The 15659-nt window shown below is 38.2% G+C and overlaps 1 protein-coding gene across 5 annotated transcripts in view; it reads right to left on the bottom strand.

Annotated features, from left to right (window-relative positions):
• The window catches only part of NTNG1 (netrin G1), a 158814-nt gene that overhangs the window by 11778 nt on the left and 131377 nt on the right, over positions 1-15659 (bottom strand). The gene's annotated exons all lie outside the window — the stretch shown is intronic.

Genomic DNA, 15659 nt, shown 5'->3' with positions numbered 1-15659 from the left:
ATGTATTCCTCCTGCGTGCATTTTTCAAAACCGAGAGTTGTAAGATACTAGGATAATACTCTACTATAGGAGAGCAAAACAGCAACGTGCAAAGTAAATGGTGTAGAATCTCTCAGGAGATGAACATTCAGAGTTCATGTGAACGTAAGTTAAAATGCAAAGGTAAAAAGGTAAAACATTTATATAGTTCCTACAAAACATGAAACATGAGAGTTGGGGTTTTTTTTTAGATTTTTTTTTAAGACAATGATGCTGGGAATCGGGATATGTTTCTGAATCTACATTGATTTATTGTTTTGAATGTGGATGAAATACTTCACGGTGCTCTTGTTGAGCTAGCTCTAGAATGGGCATAAAATCGCTGCCCTGTAGGTGTCTCAAAGCTCTTCAGAGCAAGAGTTGTTATTGCCAGTGAAGAATGGAGAACTTGATGCCAAGGAAAGTCAAATGATTTGCCTATGCTACAGAAGGAGGGAATGAACACCAGTCCTGTGAATTCCAGTTCTATTTACTAGATTGCACTGTTAATTAGATAAATGCAACTGCAGAGCTGATTACTGTTTCCAGGGGAGTCTGGAGACTCTCAGCTATAAAAAGCCTTATAACCTATGAAGTTTAAAAAAGGAATATGCAGTCTTGTCCACTTAAGTGTCATGTGCAATTGCATAAGATGTTTAAATATTCTGACAACTAGAAATACCTCCTTCTAATCACAGCAGTCAGAGCTTTAGCAGCTTCATATTCATATATTGGGAACATGGTAAAGATTTGCAAAAGTTTATCCCCTCTGATTTATCTTGCCCTTAAAAAATATTATCTATTATTGTCTATTTTTAATTATTGTAATAAAATTAAAAACTGACACTCCACAGCAGATTCTTATGTCACAATTCCTTTCTGAGATATACTGGATGATAATATGCTCTCCTGTAAGTGGGGTTTTAATTGGTGTAATGCTTTACTTTCCTACTCTTTTAATCAGAATATTAATAAGATGACTCAAACAGCTGGCATGTAGCACTCAGCAAAAATGAGAACTAATAAATTAATGTATCAAATAATTAAAGCTATTAGCTGCTTCGTGATAGTTTTCATCAACAATATTTATTGCTACGCACAGACTTGCTCTAGGTATCATTGTGCATTTATCTTCATGACAGAGCAGCCATTAGATGGGAAAACACAGATAATAGATGCTCATTTTCCAACACAATCCTTGTCAGGCACACTAGATTTTCTGCAATGTGCTATGCAGGCATAACCAATGTGACAGATTTAGCCAGTGTTTTAGCTGAAAACACTTTTTAAACTGACTTATACTATCGCCTCATTCAGCAAAAATGTCCAAAAGATGTTCACACCAAAACACAAAATAACTGTATTTGTTTATCTATCACCTCTTAAAATTTCAAAGGCTCTGATTATTTATTTGTCTTTTCAAAAGCGATATTTTGATAAATACAGCATTAGAATTCATAATTCATTATTACACAATGACCAATACAGATTAAGATTTCATGCAGGCAACCCACATATTTTTCAGGATATTACTATGCAGGCTACTACTAATAAGTTATTGCAACAGTAATAGGATTGCACTTTTAATCAACTTTACAGTTTTGCTACAATGTAGAAAACATTTGAATAACAGTAGACCTGCCTTAGACTTACAAAGAGAGCATACAACCCGTGTGTTTGGGTCTGAAAAGTTCTTTCTACACACGTATGAACTGAAGATAGTGCCTCTAAACATGGATGGTGATATTAATTACTATGACAAAACATTAAGACAATTCAGGATATTAAAAAGTCCAGAGTTAAAAGACTCTCATGAATGAGAACTTTTTCCCTCCATGCTTTGTGTGTTTTTTGCGTTACTTTTGACATGCTGATTAACATACTTTTATTTCTGTTTATCAATCCTGATGCACAAAGGTGTTAAAATTTAATTATTAGTGAAGACTGAAATAACCTGAGCTCCTCAAGGAATAGATAACTGGAAAATATGATTTCACTTCAAAGTACTTGCTTTCTTTCATTTAAAATTATTTTCTCCAAGTTTTAGATTGTCAGGTCATGCCAGAGTTGAAAAATAACAAAGATAGCTCCATTAATCTAGACATAATAATTTACTTTATAATCAGAGTGTTATATATTTCTAAAGATATATTGTATCAGTGCCCTTAAACTTCATGATGAAGAGAACAAGCTGTGCTACTCAGAAAGTCTGCTCACACCTAAGGCTGAAAAGCCAAGATCTTGGTCCTTTTCTCATGCTCCAGAGAAGTTGTACGTGTCACAATATTGCAAACTCATATACTCACCTCTGGCTTTTAGAGATGGAAGGGTCACACAAGAAATGCTCAATTTTTATGAAAATGTACTTCTAGAATGTTGTATGTTCTTCAAAAAAGTAATGTCTGGCTATGTTTTAAAACATGTTGTTTATTTCTCTCCCCGCATACCCCGCCTTGCCTAACCTGAACCCTCACAGCTCCTACCACATGCTTGTCCTCGCTCAGCAGCCTTGGCAGTGATGGCCATGGACATCTGACTTCCCACCACAACTCCTCCAGAACCGCCTGTATTCCTCGACACCACCTCCTGTGGTGGGAGCCGGCATGTGCCACGCGCCTGTGCAGGGTGTGTGTGACCGGAGGGCGAGAAAAAGCTGGAACTCCAGGTGGGATGACTTTCTGTGGGACTGGTCTATGCCTGGACCCTTGAGAGGGTCCAAACGCTGTGGATAAACACCTAAAGCCTCCTCCTGCTCCGTGAAGCCGCGTGGCCAGCACAGGTGCTGGCAGGCGAGGCCAGCCTCTACAGAGGCACGCGGCCCCGGGCAGCCACCGCCTGCTGAAGTGAGCCCAGTGTGAACTGCCAAGGTGTGATGCTGCCTGTGTGAGACAGCGTTTCCTAAGCGGTACCATGGCAGATCCGAGTGGGATGGTGGCTTTCTGAAAACGGCAGGAAAACTACAGGATGAGTAGCTGTTTAAGCTGAAAGACAGAAAGATGAGTGCTGGAGGGAAGTGGTTGGCACTGGGACAGAGGGGTTTGGGCCCCAGCCAGGGTGGGTGGGAGGAGGTGAGGGAGGTGCTCAGCACAGCTTAGCTGGCTCAGTGATTTGTATTTGCAAAACAGTCAAGGTCTTCTAATGGTGCAGAGCAGCGTGGGCTGCATCATCATCACTAAGTTGTCATGTTACTGCTGAACAAAAGAGATGATCTAACTAGAGTACATTTTTGCAAGGATCTTTTCAGTTGTGTTTTACATCGGTAATGGTTTTGCATGAACTAGCAAAGCTCTCAGGTTGTTGCAGAAAAAAAATTACAGCAGTGTATGGCTTTATTTTGGTAGGTGGTGCAAAGCTTGACCCAAATTTTCGAACCTTTGCAGAAGTTATGCTGTTTACATGCAGCCTTTCATGTTTCTCCCCAGTTGTGTACCAAATGGCATGTGTGCATATGTAATCTGAGGCATTTAAAAACATCTGGCTCAATTTCTGAGACATCTGTGTCGTAATCTGTCTGTAAAGAGAGGTGGAAGGGGATGCTTTTTTTTCTGAGACCTGAAGCCTCCTTGCAGGGAGCTGCACTTTGCTGCATAATGGTGCTGATTTAAGGATGCTTTTTGCTCTCAATACGAATTTCCTTGCACAATGTCCCCAGTTTAAATCTCATAGTGGGTTTCTCCTGTTCTTGAAATCAGTATGAAATAAGCCAGGTTTTTGAACCTTGTGAGAGTAGCTTGTTCTCCTTGGACGCTAGTCAGTGCTTATTGCCTCACTATCAAAATGCAGCTTCAGCTTTTTCTTTAAAGAGCTACATGTGGTGAAACACTCTTTACTCTCCTTGGAAATGAAATTCTAAACCCTTCAAAGTAAGAGTCCTATTTCTAGGATCTCCTGGCTTAAAAATGAGGTTCATTTCCCATTTAAAGCATGTGCAACATTCAGAGCTCAGCGGTGCAGCATCTCATTAACAGAACACCCTGCTGAATTGTCTTCTATGGGCAACTACTTCTATACTGAGGATACTGGAGGTGTTTGTTCCTCCTACACCTCTCAGCGTGTATGGGGACTGGTTAGTTCATGTGGGTAACAAAGCTGGTAGCTCTTTTGATTGTAGCCCTTGTGTATCCCTGACCTATAGCTGCTTGGTGCTATTTCTTAAGGCTAACCTAAATAACTATTCAAGGAAGACTCCTCCTCCAAAAAGATTACTGCTGAGCTCCTTATAACCTAGCAGATTTGAAGTGCAAGAAGTCTTTGTCCATTGGAAAAGCCGTTTAAGCAGGAAAAAGAGTAAGGACAGGGGCTAGCAGACTGGTGTCATGGAAAGAGGAAGGTCTCTTTGGCTGTTCAGAGGTGCCCAATATACAGCTCAGCCACTGGTTCCATAAACTGGAGTAGTATTTTGGTTTACCCACAGGCAGACTTTCTTATGATTTATTCTTTGTACATCTGAAAAAAATACACAGCGTTTCATAAATAGCTGAAAAGTGTGAAAGATTTGGAAAGTTACTCCACTCAGATTTCTAGAAAGGGAATGAAGTGAGTAAACTGGTCTGTGAATAGAAGTACAAAACAAAATATCATCTCTAGACTCAGCCAGTGCCATCAGTGCAATTGTTATTACATGGTTTTTCCACTTCCACCTGGACAAAATGACAGATATTCATTGGAAAGAAAAGAAATAGCATATGAAGAAGTACTTGTCCAAGCTGTAGTTATAAAAATAAAAAATAGTTTTGAGCATAATGATTTAATCATTGTGGGCCCCAGCTGTATATTGAAATCAGTGATGTCAAAGAACATATTCTCTTGAATGTAATTATTTCAAGTTAATTTCAGTTTTAACTAATCTTCTACAGACATTAATTACCAACAACTGAATTACGATCAAACTCTTTCCCCTTCTCTGTAGAAATCTTTACACTTCCAGCACTGTCACGTCTTTCTCTTCACACCTGATGATTATAGGTAAGTTTTATTAACAATTTAATTATTCTCTTTAGAAGCCAAGATAATTATAATGGGCTTGACTTGGCTTCCATTAAAAGTCTCTTTTAATGATTTTGCCATTGACTATAGTCCAGTGTGAGAGAACAGTTTGTAATCAACAAAATAGTATCTCAGAATTGTGCAGGGATGAAAGAAATTGAAAGAACAGTTAATACTTTTACAGAACATCATGGTACTTTCGCATGGGCTATCAGTCCCCTCTAAATATATATCGCCTGAATCCTGTAAAGCTGTATTCACTTCCATAGTTGTTGTTCATGTGAATAGCTTGACTAAAATTTGTGCTGTAAAGGGTAGTGGTCAAAGATATGACACAAAGCTGGACTGACATTTCTAAGATCAAGCTTTTGTTCCTAATTTTATCATACCCATGTTCCTTGTCAGAATATTTACTTGCATGTTTCACTTTAGAGATGAATTTGAAGTTACTGGATGGGCTAGTATGTGTCTCAGGGGTATGGATCTAGAGGAAGAGGAGATGATCATGTAGGCACTTATTAGACAGAAAAGCCAGGAGAAGCTAAAGGGGCAGAAAGCTTGCAGATGATTTGGTGAGCTGGTCTTATTAGAGACGCAGAGTACAGTCAGTATCCAAAAAAAAGACCGCTATTTAAAAGGATTTGTATAAAAACTGCATTGTTAGCAGCACAGAAAAAGAAAACTTTATAAAGAAATACATTTACAAACTTTAACAAAAATGCTGAAATTATGATGAAATGAAAGAAAAAAAGAAAAGAGTATAGACTTTCAGAATTTAGCTATAACAACATGCTAAAATACCAAGGAAGGCCAGAAATGATTGAGCAATGTACTAAAGTAATAATTTTTTTTTTCTTCCTTCTAAACACATCAGAAGCAGAAACTTTCTAGGAAGTCTCTAGGGCAAATGCATGGGGTGAAAGGTAGGAAAGGGAAAAATCCATGAAGTATTAACTATGGAAGAGCTTTAGGAGGTTACTAGGCTACTGCCTATGTTGATGGGGATGTGCTCTGGAAGTGTGTCTCAAAGTTTATACAAGACATTCTTAAAAAATAGGAGATAGTCTGTTGCATTAGATCACCAGAAGCAATTAATATTGATCTAAGAGTTTTGAAAAATTGCAGAAACAAATATCTGACTGTTACCTGTGATTTTACTAATTTAATTGCCAAGACAGGCTTGATTAACCATAAGAAGAGACTATGGCAGATGTGATTTTTATAAAGAGCTACAAGGAACTAAAGACTAGCAAGTAAAACTTCTGCAGCAAGAAAGTGGATGTAAATTGTAATGAAGAATAGAATTAGCAGATAGATGAATGAGCATGGTTATCACGGAAGAGTGAACTTTTTGTAAGGGAAATAATGGTGTACAAACCCTAGTAATGATTTTTTTAAGGGATAAGTAAGCATATGGATGCAAATGATCACATTAATAACATATCTGAATGTCCAAAAAGTATTCCATAAGATCCCTCAGCAGATCCCTCTTTTTCAAAGAAGCCACTAAAGAGAGTTTTTTGGGTTTTGTTTTTTTGTTTTTTTTTTTTTTTTAAATGGAATAATCATGGATTAAATAGTAGGAAACAGGGCAAGAATAAATGTCAGAGACTACTAGTCAGCCCTGTAAGAACTGTTTCAAGACATTGCAGAAGTGCTAGAAAGGCAAGTGAAGAGTAATGTAATAAAGTTTGCTCACTTTACAAAAGTATTGTGGCTGTAAAGACCTTCAGCAGTATTTCCAGGGTGCTGGATGACAGCACAATAAAATGGTAGATGAAATTCATTGTTCAAGAGTAATGCACACCTATAGATGCTTGGCTTTTACCATTTAGAAAAGGGCCCTTAAGAGTAGTTCAGGGTATTTTATTGAAAATGTTGACTTAATGCTCTTCATCAGTCAAAAAGACAAATAGATTCTTGAATTTTTTTGGACAGGAAAAAAAGAATGAAACGGCAAACACCACAATGTCACCATAAAACTTCATGATGCGCCCATCTCTTGAACGCTGCATGAAGTCTTGCATATTGAAAAGGTATATAGTACTATCAAAAAAGGTAGAATGAAGAGCGGTCATAGATACAAGTAGTTCCTGTAAAAGGAGAGATTAAATAGATTAGGTTTCTTCAGCATACGAAAGGGAAGATGAATTGAATGAAAATAAAAATAGCCATCTACAAAAGTCACAAATGTTATGGAAGTGATTGTTTATTTATTCTTATTATCTCTTCCTCCCCAAAACTAGGAAGTACCAAATGTAATTGTCAGCCAGCCAGTTAAAACAGAGAAATAATAGTAATTATTATTACATTTTAAATAATTGTTAACTTGTGCCCAGGACATTTGGATAACAAGAGTATGCATGTCTCAAGAAGCGATTAGGCAAATTAGTGGATGAAGGGCTCATTGAGACCAACTAAATATGAAGATACTGATGAACTCTTTGGCTAAGAAAACTGGTAAGCTGTGGCTTTGTAGAGTTTGGATGCCTGTACTGAATGAAATACCACTGAAGCCCACTACTGTCAAATAGAGGACACTGGGGTATATTGATCCCTGGTTTAACTCAGTACAGGCTTGCTAATTTTCTACTGTCAATAAGCATGCAAACATGAAGATAAACACAGGACTCGCAGGAGTGAAAGGTTGTGAAGACCAGATCTAAAACGGGCTAGGTAAGATGGTCAGAAAGCAATAGGGTGAAGGGGGAATTGGGGAATGTAAAAAGGCACTTCTGCTAGGTGTTTTAATTAAAAGCCTAGATCTTGAAAGGTCTTGATTATTTTCAGAAATTCATTGCTGAAGTACTCAGCCTATTGATACTAAATAATAACTCCTTTAGTTCAACAAAAGTTCTTTAAAACCTTTGCTCTAAGATTTTTTTTTTCAACTCTATAGATTACTTATAACAAATAATGTCAATGAATAAAGACATCTCAAATCTTTTGGAAAGTACCTCAAATGCTAGTAGCATGTAATTAAAAAGCCTTGAGTTCATTAGCTGTTAGATATTACAGTACTCGGTTCTGTAGGAATACAAACTTAGAAATCCCGATTACTTTAGGATTACATCCTTTCAGCATGTTCAAATTTAGGGCAGAAACAAACCTTAATATCAGGTGTGCTCCTATACTTAGAATAACTCTGAAATCCATTCAAGGTGGAAACTACTACTTTGAAATTTAAATTTACAGGTAGACCAAATCTTGGTATACCTACTTCCATGGCATCCATTTATTAATGCATATTATCAAAAGACTTTTTGTTCTGTTTTTGTTTTACTTTTAGTCACAATGGGGGAGCTTAGCTTTTGTTAGGGGAGGCAGTCAGTACCTCGCAAGTTAAAACCTATCAGTTCCTTCTAAACTAAACTTTGGTTTTCGTATCACTATTGCTGTGATCAAAAATCTCTTGGGAGAGTTTTATTTGCACGTGTGCAAAGGAAGTTAAAAAAATCACTACTGAAGTCTTAATCAGCATGTGCTGGTGTCAGCCATGCCATCAGCTGCACCAATGTCAAGATAGGAAGTGTTGACTATTTTTAATTACCTCAGGTCAGTAGTTTTTATCTGCAGTTAAGTAGGATGGAGATTACTTTACTTACTCCTAAACGATCCTTTTAAGGCCCCTTCATAAAAACATCCCATTTGGGCAGGTCTCTGGTGCTACTGGTCTCTTCATTTCTGTCCTCATAAAAAAGGCAGCGAGCAGGCAAATTGCATCGAAGTTATGGCCACTGAGCAGGCTTAAAAGGGAAATGTGACATATTTCTCAGAGGAAAAGCAGTCCTGCTCATCACTGTTCAAATGAACATTTAATAATTCATAACAACTGAGTTATAAGTTTCCCCTTCAATACGTTTCCAAATGTGAATAGATTAAATGGTAATTGCTATCAAGCTTTATGTTCTATTTCATGTACCTAATAAAAGTTTATCTAGTGGAGCTTACTTTGTATCTTTTTGATCTATTCCCAACTGACTGCAATATACTGTATTAAAATATTTATCATTGTGCTATCAAATATTAACCATTTTTAAATCATCTGGCTAAAGAAAACAAATAATGTTTCTTGTTTAACTTTTCATGAATTTCCTAATATTTAGTTATTCAGAACTCTCCCATGATATAGCACTGAAAACACTGAAGATCCTAGAAATTGTATTCGCTCTTTTTAAATAGGCCTGTTTTGAAATGCACTCTGCTCGCATCTGCCATCACTGCTCGTGTTGGCTCTGCAGGCAGAATCCTAGCTTTGATTCTGTAAAAAGTTATGATTCTGCTCCAGTACAAGAGAATCTTTGAGAGTTGTTTGTTTTTCTGTAGGTTAGTGGCTGTTTAAAGTATTTTTGGGAGAGTACAGAACCTTTTTTTTAAAAAATTAGGAAAAAGTTTTTAGGAAGCTTCCCTAATTATCCACCTACTTATCCATTTGAAATTATATGGCTTTGTCTTGTAAAAATACCAGCAACTTGCTAAACTATAATGTGAATGATCCAACAATGGAAAGAGGAGAATGCTGATCCCCCAGATGTGCTGCGGCTGCACAGCAGCCTAGCCCAGCCCTCCTGCTGGCTGCCAGGGGCACATCACCCCCCAGCCCAGGGGGTTATACTCTCCCAGGGTGCTCCTGCTTCTCAGCCTGTTGCCGATTCCTATCACAGGACTAACACAGCAGAAAACTATTCTTTTTTGGTTAGTGTCCTGCTGAGTTAGCTCTGAAATGGTTCAATGAAAGGTCAAACCAGTGCCTGAGAGATTGCTAGGGGTGTGGGACTAAATAGCTGGGAATTGGGAGAAGAGGGATTGCAGCACTTGCAATTAGAGCGTTTTAGACAGCCATAGAATAACAGCTTTGAAGCTGACACCTAGGCAAGATCAAGAGGAGAACAACCTCTTTGCTCCTACCCAATCCTTCACCTTGCTGGGGAAAAATTGTTCTGTTAAAGGCCATGTGTATAAATGTTGCTACTGAACCATTTCTTTTCACTTTGGAGAAAGCAAGTCTGATCACCTTCAGGAGTAAATCTCCTGAAGTGAAGAGCTGCAGTCTGGTGCCGTTCCTGGTGCCTCTTCATAATATGTTAACTGTGCTAACTAGCCCGCCTTTCTGTGCCTCATTCTCTGGTTGTTTCATGACCCATTACTTTCTTGGCTTCCTCACACACAGGTGTTACCTAATTCACAATCCACATCCCGTTCACAGAAGCCTTCCTTCCAGTACAGAGACCCCGAGGGGATGTCCTTGGGCCCCTCTATATTCCTTCTGCAGGCTCTTCCATTTCCGAAGTATTCCGCTTACTTTGTAGGCAGCAGTACTAAAAGCAGCTTGAGACTCGATCCCCAGCCTAGGCACGCTCCAGTAACTATGCAGATCTGTGTACAACTATCGAGAGAAAGCTTCCGATGTGTTCATCTTCTCCTCTGTGTTCTTCATAGAGAAGAGATGCTTCACTTAATAATTTTTATTAAATACAGTGTTTGTATTCTGACATGTTTATTCTGAGCAAAATATCCTCTTCCCAGAGAGATATCAGCCTTCTTTTTTCCCTCAAATCCAGTATCTCATTAAATATTAATATCATTCCATGATATTCATACTTTGGTGTACATTTTCTATGTATCCCTGTATCTGTATGGTTATTCTGTGGATCACATATTTTGGAAGAAATGCGTTAATATGTACATTCTGTTTTTTCGCAGGTTTAAAAGACCCAGGATATCAGTATAGTTTTACACACCTAAGTCATCAGCATGCTTTCCCTAACTAGAGTGGAATCGGTGTTTTGCATCATCTGATGAATCAGGCCTGATGATGCTGTAATTTTGTTTGAAATCTTGCCTTGCTTGTCTCACATATGTAAGCCGTACTTTGCCTGGAGTTTCAGCAGTGGGTTCTGGATTAAGGAGAATTATTCTGGGTTTAAATCTGGAGCCATTTGAAGCGGAGCCTGTTCCTCTTACATGCAAACCCCTATACACACATACATAGTTTCTTTAGTCCGCATAACAATCATGCAAGACAGCTATTATGAAGCCAGTATTTCATGTATAAAGACCAGGGGCAGATTGTTCCTTGGGGACAGCGATGTTCAGCCCCATAAGAACAGTACCCTTTTTAATAAATTCTTTTTACATTTCACTTCCCTCCAGCTCCAAGCGTCACAGTGCACTTATTAGGACCAGTCCTGGCACCAGAACATACCAGGAGTGAAAGTACATACAGAACCTGTGCAGAGGGGAAATCCCGCTGTACCCTGGCCAGCTAAAAGCATTAAAACTGCTACTGGTAAAAAGATGTAAAAAGATATAGATGGGTTGTCTGTGGCTCCCCACACAGGCAGTTGCAAAGGTGAACTGGGAGGCAGGGCATCCCAGTTCTGAATTTCTGGTTTTTACAGTGTACAGTTTCCCAGGCACACGTTCAATGTATAGGTATTGAAGGACTCACAGGGTACATCTGTGCACAAACGTGTATAAAAGATTTCTAACTTTCAATGGGGGAGACAGGTACATTTATGTATTTAATCTGTCTAGAAAGAAGTGCATGATGTGTTTCTTCAAGAAAGATTCTTTTTTTTTTTTTTTGGTTGTTGTTAGAAGTGGATGGTAATATATCTTTTCTTGCTGAGCTGTAAACACAAACTTCCAAAAGCAGATGTTAATGTAAGTTCCAGGGCTACAATTTCAGGTTTGATTTTCTTTGGCAATTCAATCTGCATGATGATTTTGATCAAATGCCTTGGTTTCTAACATTTGTAACACATGACAAAATGCACACAAAAAAAAGCTTATATTTAAATCTTATGATAAGTTGAATGCACACTGTGGCGGAATATAAATTATCTAACGGGCTGCAGAGTAACGCAACTTCAGTCTGGAAGATGGATACAAGCACTGAGCGCCGTTTGAATATTGAAGATAAGAGTGCAATCCTTTGCCTGCTTTAATAAAAACTATTTAAAATGAATGAAAAAGGGTAAACTAGACTATCCAGAGCTTGACATAAGGCATCTGGCTGAAAACCCATTCGTTAATTGTTTAAGATTTATGCCACTGAACCTAGATGATTTAAACCAGTGACTCACAATAAATAACACAGTGAATTTAACTCGGGTACAAGCTACCACTGGTAACTCTTCTACGCAGTCCTGGCCTTTGTGGGGCTGCAAGCTCAATTGCTCATAGACTATATGAAGTGATATAGTGAATAATATTAATCATCAGACCTTCCCTCACCTTTTCCCCTGTGGGGTGATCATGCCTAATGAAAATTCGAGCTGTGCTGGTAAACAGATTGGCAAAAGAGTCACTTTATCTTTGCCTGACTGGATAAATATGCAGCTGGTTTTGGAATCAATTCTTGTGTGCGTGAAATTAAAAGGTGTTAATTTTTAAATGCTCCTATATATATGCAACAGAACTTAGTCACCTGAAACATCACGACCGAGAAATACAAAAGATGTAAGACTATGAGCAGTACACTTGGAAAATCAAACGAGTGTTCCTGCTTAATATTTTGCCTTCAAACATTTTTTTTTTTAAACTCAGGCAGGTCTTTTGTGTGTAAATGTTTCTGCCTTTTGTTACAGGTTCCTCTTATCACAAAGCACTATGTTTAAAGACTGGCTCAAAACAGCTGTAGCTGCTGCTTAAATTTCTTGCCAGGCTTGGAGCTTTCTCTTCTTTTTTAATGTTCATTTTAAAGGAAATAATTTAATTTCGATAAAATAGAAAAATGAAATGCAGTGATGTATTTTCTCATGTTTCTGGAATTCTAAAAGGGTTTCAGGACCAGGCTGTTCTGTTCCTAATTCATTCCTTGTGCTTTGATCTATGTGCACATGCTGGTGAGAAAACCATGGTGGGTATCTGGGAGGCAGGTGGAGAGCTCAGCCCCAGCAGCTTCCCTGCACACACACCGCCTGCAGCACGAACAGCTCTGGTGGGGGACGTGGGGGGGCTCAGAAGTAGTGCAATGCACAGTAGCATCAAATGTGCCTCTTTTTCTGAGGGCAGCAAACCTTCCTGTACCAACCAGACCCTGCTGACCGCCACGTCTATGCAGCGTAAACCTTGAATTTAAAAGATAACAGCTGTTATCACAGTGCTTTTTATCTGGGAGGCAAAGTCTAAAATTGCATCCGACCTCTGTGTGCACGGAGAAACCAAGTGATGAGCGTTCTGCTCGCATCCTCAGAGCTTTTAAATGAAATTAACAAGTGAGGTGCCTAAATGAATACTTCTGAGGATAACAGCTCCGTTTCTTTTGCCCAGGTGTGGTACAAGGTAGACTCCGAACAGTAATTTATCAAACGATAGAAAACACAACAGGACTTCAGCGCTGGTTTTTCCCACAGAGGATTAGTAATATATAAAACTAAGCCGCTCCATTTACTAATACAATCATACGAGTAATTAAACTAGCTATGGTATAGATTTAACTTACTTATTTATAGGTCAAGCTTCTTGTTGCCCTAGGTCAATGATCTTTAGCAACAAAGGTCCATAAAATTAAATTTTCTTAATAATGCCAACAGTCTATGTATAACAAAAAGTAAACACATATATATTGCTCTGTTGAGTGTGTGTGTATCCATCTTTGCATATATACTTTTCTGTACAGCAGCTTGGGGAAACAGATCAAAACCACATGCTGCATGTCCAGACAAATAACATTTCTGAGCTTTCCTAAGGCAGCAGAATCAGTTCTTATTTTTCTTGTATATTGAGGTCTGCTTGCTTGCCCAGTCATTTTTGTTTAGATTTTGATGGGAAAATAACAAAGCTAAAATTGCCACACTACAAAATTAAATGAATTGGAGTTCTGTTCCTCTATGAAAAGACTTGAAATAAGATTTAAATCGGTGTGTGCTTGGCAAAATGTGGCGATTTGATGTCTGTTCCATAAAACTGACAACAGCACCTAGTTGTTTTTCTCCTGAATTTGATCAGGTAATTTGGTCATAGAACCGCAGAATGGTTTGGGTTGGAAAGGACCTTAAAGATCACCTAGTTCCATCCCCCCTGCCATGGGCAGGGACACCTTCCACTAAACCAGGTTGTTCAAAGCCCCATCCAGCCTGGCCCTAAGCCCTGCCAGGGATGGGGCATCCACAGCTTCTCTGGGCAACCTGTGCCAGTGCCTCACCACCCTTGCAGAGAAATTTAGAAAACATCTAACAGTTACATGGACCGAGGTTTGTTCAGAAAATTACAACACAGTGAGGCAAAATTAATCAGTTTTGTCAGCAAATATAAAGGCATTAGCTAGCATTTCCAGAAACTGTCTAAAGCTTTTACAAATACTCTGATTCAGCTAAAATCAGGCTAATTATATGTTGGGCTCAAAAATCCTCATTAAAAGAACATTATTGGGGTTATAATATCCGAACCTGAAAAGATATGAACTACTGCAATTCATAAGCAATTGGTTTGACAAGCTGGTCTAGATATTATTGTAATAATTATAAGACTGTAAAATTTGCTCCACAGACCTCCAGCCCTTTTCAATATCATGGCTACTTAATAGCTTTTTTTAGACCCACTGTGTGGACATGGTGTTTACTGTACTTTATTCAGATTCTACTGCAGAGAATCAAATTGATTTATTTTTTCATTTTTTCCCTGTGGCTCCTGTCACTACAGTATCTCAATGCTTCACAAATTCTAATGCTTATTTTGCCAGTACCAATGGTTAGGTACAGGGGTGGTGACAACCTCTTCCTACACAAGGGGTGCAAGGCAGAGGGAGATTCCATGATTTCTGACTGCTTTTTCTTTCTGAGATACCTAACATCTGATTTTTCAAAATATTAATAGAGAACTCTGAGATTTGAAACACTATTTTCCTGCTTTCTGCTGCAACGGTAAGTGCTCAATAATTTTGTGAATTAAAAGTCAAGTACAAGCATGCAGAAAATGAGAATACAGTTACCAACTACATGTGAAAAGCATGGTTTAAATAACCTGTCAAACACAAACAGGAGCTTTCTAGCAGAAGCTGAGGAAGTCCAGGTTCCATGCAAACTTCCTTTTTCTTCATATACTACCTTTAATGTTAATTGGTTAATTATCACAGTAGTTTCTGAAAAATTTTATTTATTGGTTTTCTTTCCAGACGTTTGCTGAATTGTTACAAGTCCTGGTACTCATTGCTTGGTGGAGAGGCAGCAGTAATCTCTAGCTTTGTTTGGGATTTTTTTTGTGTTGTTTTTTTTTTTTTTTTTGTTTGAGTTTGTTGTTGTTTGTTTTGTGGTGATGTAAGATTTGCGTTTGTTTTAGAGCATTTATAATATTTGTGTGGCTATATGGCCAGTTTTACAGTATTTGGCTAATTGGTGTCAGCAGTTACATTCTCTCTTGTGTTTCGCAGTGTTAAAAATCAAAAGCAGCCTTTCGTAGAAATCTGTCTTTAATGTGTGTGTGTAAGAGAGGCAGGGAGAAAAGGTCAAAGAAAAACATGAGAGGACTTTCCAGAGTTTCTGGAAGTAGATGATCAAACCAGTCATAAAGAATAAACCTTAAGAATTTACTACAAAAGAAGTTTGCAATAAAGTCTAATCCTGTATGTACCGATGTGGTATTTCCAGTCGCTTGTTTACAAGATCTGTTAACCAGAAGAGAAGCTAAATATACAACCAAGCATTGAAACA

The sequence above is a fragment of the Falco biarmicus genome, chromosome 11 (genome assembly GCF_023638135.1).
Source record: "Falco biarmicus isolate bFalBia1 chromosome 11, bFalBia1.pri, whole genome shotgun sequence".
In the NCBI taxonomy this organism is placed as follows: Eukaryota; Metazoa; Chordata; class Aves; order Falconiformes; family Falconidae; genus Falco; species Falco biarmicus.
This window is presented reverse-complemented; position numbering and strand designations above follow the sequence as displayed.